This window comes from Mirounga angustirostris, unplaced genomic scaffold, assembly GCF_029215605.1.
Source record: "Mirounga angustirostris isolate CCGP_5_RB_7025 unplaced genomic scaffold, mMirAng1.0.hap1 SCAF_12, whole genome shotgun sequence".
Classification (NCBI taxonomy): domain Eukaryota; kingdom Metazoa; phylum Chordata; class Mammalia; order Carnivora; family Phocidae; genus Mirounga; species Mirounga angustirostris.
In genome coordinates this window covers 72,872,079-72,878,078 of record NW_026991720.1, presented here as the reverse complement: position 1 = coordinate 72,878,078, position 6,000 = coordinate 72,872,079, and positions in this window count along the sequence as shown.

Sequence of the window (6,000 nt, the reverse complement as noted above, 5' to 3'; positions counted from 1 at the left end):
AAGAGTATAAACTTTCAGTTAAAAGATTAGTAAGTTCAGGGCGCCTGGGTGGCTCAGTCATTAAGCGTCTGCCTTCAGCTCAGGTCATGATCTCAGGGTCCTGGGATCGAGCCCTGCATCGGGCTCCCTGCTCTGCAGGAAGCCTGCTTCTCCCTCTCCCGCTCCCCTTGCTTGTGTTCCTGCTCTTGCCATTTCTGTCAAATAAATAAATAAAATCTTTAAAAAAAAAAAGATTAATAAGTTCTGGGGATCTAATGGTGATTGGTGAATGATGAAATGTAATCTGGTGATTACAATTAATAATACCATACTATACTCTTGAAAGTTTGCTGAAAGAGTAGATCTGAAATGTTCTCACCACAAAAAAAGAAACGGTAATTATGTAACATGATGGAAGGTATTAGCTAGCACCATAGTGGTAATCATTGTGCAATATGTAAGTGAATCAAATCAACATCTTGTACACCTTAAATTTATGCAATGTTATGTGTCAATTATATCTCAGTCAACCTAGGGGAAAAAAGAAATCTATAAAAGTTCAAGTTCAAAAGGATCTTCATTAACTTCCCAAAATGGGTATAACCTTCTAACAGAGTAGGTGGAACTGGTTTTGAAGTTACAAAAAAAAACTCTGGTGAACTGTGCTCTATCCTCCTGACAGCATCATTCTGTCACACAACTCCAGGGCACATGATTCCAGTGGATAACTGTGAGTGATGTCCCTTGGATTGATGCAAGATGGCAGCCTGAATTCCTGTTAAACTATCTCTGTTTTGAACGGCAATAAGTTGCTTTAGACTTATTTGCATTTAAAATATATGAAAGAGGGGCGCCTGAGTGGCTCAGTCGTTAAGCGTCTGCCTTCGGCTCAGGTCATGATCCCAGGGTCCTGGGATCGAGCCCCACATCGGGATCCCTGCTCGGCAGGAAGCCTGCTTCTCCCTCTCCCGCTCCCCCTGCTGTGTTCCCTCTCTTGCTATGTCTCTCTCTGTCAAATAAATAAATAAAATCTTTAAAATATATATATATATATGAAAGAGTTCTCAGAGGACAGTGCCATTCGGGTGAATCAGTGTTCAAAACCCCTGCTCCCCAATGCTCCCCAGCATGAAGACACATGCTGAATAAAAGAGTGATGGGGAGAGAGGTCAGGTTTTTCTCAAGTGGCTATTATCTAAAAGCTCAAAGATGTACCCATGTAATGTGTCAGGTGGCTAAATTTGGGCCTCAATAAATAAGTCATCTGGCACCCTAAATAACCATATAGAAAGCTACCTACTGAACATTACATTAAATTTTGGGTAAGCAAAGTATGAACTTTTACTGTGTTAAGCCATTATGATTCGGGAATTGTCTGTTATAACAGCTAATATTCTTTATCCTAATTTCCATAGAACCTATCACTCTGAAGTGGGGAGTTTTTTATAACAGAACAAAACAACAAAAAAATCTAAAATGTGTGGGGTTGACATGAAGTTCAAGTAAACAAACATGAGAGTCTGGAAGGCCTGAGACCCTTGTAATGCCAGGCAAAACATTTGATAAAACTGCTGTCTATGATAACTTGAAAGATAGGCCACTGCCTACAAGTTTGAAGCTCCAGGGGAAGTGGCTGGAAAGTGTTGGAGAGAACATATATATTCTCTACTGCTTGCTGTCAGCAAGGTATTACATGTAAAAGATGAGCTCAGGTAAGAATTTGTCTGGTTTTCAAGCAATAACAGAAAAGAATAGAGTCCAAAGTCAGAACGATTTACTGGGTTAGAAAATCTGTCTCTTCTTTCACCAAATATTAAGAAATAAGATTTTAAAACACCTTAAGCAACAAAATCCAAAGAGAGTTTTCAGCTAAGCAAGGGAATTCAGCTTTGCTGCAGATACAAAATAAGGGCGTCACCTTCCAACCAAGCCACGACTCAAAGTCGTCACTCTTAAGTTGAACGATATGAGAGTGAAGAAATACACAGGGAAAGCTTGAGAATTATGTCTAGGGAAAATCTGTGTGAGTGGTAACCAGTATTTGGAACTTATTGAAAGTAAGTTTTTATTTAAAAAACCATCAAAATTTTGGTAGACTTGCCAAAGAAATCATGAGGCTGCTTTAAAGGAACCTGTATTGGAAAAGTCTTAATACAACCCTCCAGAAAGAAGGGACAATGAGAGCTATACACACTCCCAAAGAAGGCAGACTCATCAAAGTCTATGTCTGATGTGAGCATAATGTGCTATGGTGAGTGCTGGAAAAATGAAGGGGGGGGAATCGAAGGGGGGACAAACCATGAGAGATTATGGACTCTGAGAAACTAACTGAGGGTTCTAGAGGGGAGGGGGGTGGGGGGATGGTTTAGCCTGGTGATGGGTATTAAAGAGGCACGTACTGAATGGAGCACTGGGTGTTATATGCAAACAATGAATCATGGAACACTACATCAAAAACTAATGATGTATGGTGATTAACATAACATAATAAAATAAAATAAATAAAAAATTTTTTAAAAAGGTAATGGAGGAGAAAGAACCTCCCAGAAGGAGAGCCAGGGGCCATGAGGAACGGTATCAAGGAAATTCCTCTCTAAAAGCAGAATCAGAGCCACACAAGGAATTTCTTCATCCTCAGGCAAGGACACCTTTATAATGCTTGCCTAACAGAATTTCAGACTCTATGGACCAGAGATTGTTGTATGTCTCTAATCCTTTTTTTTTTTTCCCTGCTTTTCTTTTCCTGAGTAGAGTTTTCTCTGTGTTTATCCCATCCCTGCTCCACCATCACTACGGTGGTAGGAAGAGCAGACAACTTTTCTTCCTTGTGTACATGGAAGTCCCTCATAGTGGGACAGCGTATCACACAGAAATCCCAAAGTCAGAACTGGATGCAGTGACCAGATGGGTTGTCTGCCTTGGGGAAGCAGGGGGGGTGATATGTTCTATGTGGAGGAGGAATATGAGACAGATCCTAAGCGACCAGCAGAGGAAATGACCACAGAAGTCTCTTTACATTCACAAAACCCTCTTCTTCTCCTCCTGGACACATGCTAGACTATATTTTCCCAAATCGCTTATATTTAGGTGTGACTGAGTTTGGCCAATAGGATATAAATGTAATGATGTCTACCAGTTCTAGGCCTGACCCATTAAAACCTCCCTCTCTTTTCCTATCTGCTGGCTAAATTCAGAGATAGAGAGGATTCCAAGGCCTTCAGGGATAGCAGAGCCACAAGATCAAACAAATAACAAAAAACCTGGGTCCCTGTAGAACCACGAAAGAGCAAGGACGATGAGGAGGGGACCATCAACAAAGAGTTGGGAAAATTTTACAGAACAAAAGGATATAAGCTCTATCAAAGCAAAAATTATACCAGACAAAGTTCAACAGGCAAAGAAGACTTTATTCAAGGCTATTGCAACAGACAAGAGAAACCAGAACTAAGTCTGGTTCTAACCTTTGGGAGAGGCTTTAAGACTCGAGTGAGGGAATTGTAGGCCACTTGTGTTTGTTAATTGGCCTTACCCAAAGGGTAAGTAAATTTTCTTGTATCTTTTTTTTTAAGATTTACTTATTTATTTGAGAGAGAGAGCAAGCGGGGGAGGGCATAGGGATAGGGAGGAGAGAGAGAATTTTAAGCAAACTCCTGCTGAGCACGGAGCCCAATGTGGAGCTCAGTCTCACCACCCCGAGATCATGACCTGAGCCAAAATCAAGAGTCAGATGCTTAACTAACAGAGCCACCCAGGTGCCCCAAATTTTCTTGTATCTTTATGACAGGAGGTAGTTTTATAACGTGGAGCAAGCTGCCTACCAAAGTTAGGCAAAAATCTGTCTCTATTAAGCCACTGTAATTCAACTCAGTTTGTCATTGGTATGGTAAAGGATAAAGAGTAAAACACAAAAAAGCCAAACCCAAATAGATCCCACTATATATGGTAACTTAATTATGAAAAAGGTGATATTTAAATTCTGTAGGAAGGAAGAGCTTGGCACAAATGATGAGTCATCTGAAAGAAAATAAAATCATAGCCCTATCTAAACAATATATAAAAATAAATTTAAGCTACATTAAAGACTTAAATATACAATAAGGGATTAAAAATTTTAAAAAAAAATAACAAAAATAAGTTTTTTTAAGAAGGGAGATTTATTTGACTGCATATATGAAGATATGCTTGAACTTGCAGGTAATTAGAGAAAAACAAATTAAAGTAGCCATATTATGAGTTTGTGTATATATATATTTACACATTAGATTAGCAATTTTCTTTAGTGAAGCCTACTTTGATGGCACCGCCGGGAGAAGGCTCAACTAGCAGAAATGTGAGTCATTAAGAGTGTTTTTAAGAAACAATCTGCCATTATCAATTAAATTTAAAATTCATATAGCCTCAGACCCAGAAATCCCCTGCATGGATATTAATCACATCTAATAAAATGCCAGTGAGTAAGAATAGCAATACAAGGGTGTTTATTGTAGCATTGTTTGAAGAGGCAAAAACTGTCAACCCGGAGGGGTTTTTTAATGGCACCACTGATGAAAACAGCTATTTCAATAAGTTAAACCAGAAAAACTGAATCAACACACTCTGTTCCATTTAAACTCCACCTTTAGGGGCACCTGGGTGGCTCAGTCGTTAAGCGTCTGCCTTCGGCTCAGGTCATGATCCCAGGGTCCTGGGATCGAGCCCCGCATTGGGCTCTCTGCTCAGCGGCAAGCCTGCTTCTCCCTCTCCCTCTCCCCCTGCTTGTGTTCCCTCTCTCACTGTGTCTCTCTCTGTGAAATAAATAAAATCTTTAAAAATAATAATAATAATAAAAAAATAAAAAATAAATAAACACCACCTTTGACTTATTAAGAAAGCTAGTATTTTCCTTCCTCTTCCTTTTTTACACCCTGTCTCTTGGTTACAGTCATTCAGACACTTTCAAATCTCGGAACCCCATGTCAGCAAAATCCCTGGAACCCACAAAAACAGTCACATGTCCAAAGCTTTTCATCAGAAAAAAATTACTCTATTTCTGTTTTCTATGCTCACCACTGTTTCCCTTTAGACCATGCCTCCTTTTAATAAGATATTGCTTTGAGATTCCAGGAAACTGAGTAATGATTATACAACTAAAAAGCAGTAGTATCTACTGTAATCCTCCTCACATGTAACAATATCTATCTTTCTCTAGAAAGGCGTACACCAAATTCTCAACAGAAGAATAACTCCACTTGCTTGATGAAATTACCATTCATTCTTACTTTCTTCTTTCTGTTCTATAATTTCCACATTTCATTCAATAAACAGTACTTTTGTCATCAGAAGCCACAATAAATATAATGTTTTAACTTAGCATTATCACAGTTCCAATTTTTGTCTTCACCCATATTGATGTATGTATCTGAGAGTGGGAGGGAAGGAATAATCTTTTCTAAAAGATACTTATTTGAATAGTGAAATGAAAAATCTCATTAACAACATATAAAAATGAACCAATAAAATGGTACAGTGACTCTATGTCTGAGCCCACAAATAAAATTTTCAATGTAATTTTAAAGGAAATGGTCCTTCCATTTTAACAGCCTCTAAAACTTGAGAAACCATTCAAAGAACTACTCCCCACTTCCTTTTGTCCAGTAGCCATGTATACAAAAGATAGATGATAATATATCTATGTAAGTAAGATTTTTTTCTCTAAGGAAGACCCAGAAAGCATAACTCTACGGAAAATATATTAGCCCATAAAATAAAGTTACTGCTTTTCATATTTGGGATCTTACTGAGAAATAAGTCTCTATAAGGTTATATCATACGTAAAGATAATAGAAAGCATCTTGAAGAGGTCACACACAAAAGAAATCATAATTCTCTCTTAACAGGGAAAAATCACATTACACGTAGCCTTTGTAGGAAGAGATGTATTGAATGCACCATGAACTTGAGACTATGCCAAGGAGAACTGACTCTCCACGTGAGTTGTCCTTGTGATTTAAAGTTATAATACCTTGCCCTCCCCCAATTCCA